The sequence below is a fragment of the Sapajus apella genome, unplaced genomic scaffold (assembly GCF_009761245.1).
Source record: "Sapajus apella isolate SASKATOON/1434 unplaced genomic scaffold, GSC_monkey_1.0 scaffold17, whole genome shotgun sequence".
NCBI lineage: Eukaryota > Metazoa > Chordata > Mammalia > Primates > Cebidae > Sapajus > Sapajus apella.
This window is the reverse complement of record NW_022436957.1, coordinates 31,453,566-31,454,003: the sequence shown is the minus strand read 5'-3', so window position 1 is coordinate 31,454,003 and position 438 is coordinate 31,453,566.

Sequence of the window (438 nt, the reverse complement as noted above, 5' to 3'; positions counted from 1 at the left end):
CAAATCATATATATACAAATATTTTAGAAAGTAAATATATAAAGTAGCTGATTTTTCATAATAAAAAACAAGTGTTTAAAATACACTGATAATTTGCATCTAAAGAATACCAGTAATCTTAGCAATTACAACTTCAGGGTCAGGAGTCAGGAGAGGAGAGTAGGAATAGGAAATTTTTGCTCTTGTTGAATGGTTGGAGAAAATATAACTTGTAGCATACCCAAATCCATTATGTTATTCCATGTTGGATAAACTGATTTCTCATCCCTGTTAGCATATGTCAGAAACTCCTCTCCATGAAGAAGCTCAGAATAAGAGAAAATATTTGCAATCTACCCATCCAACAAATATCTAGTATGCAGAATCTACAAGGAACTTAAACAAATTTACAAGAAAAAATCAACCCCACCATAAAGTGGGCAAAGGATATGAACAGGC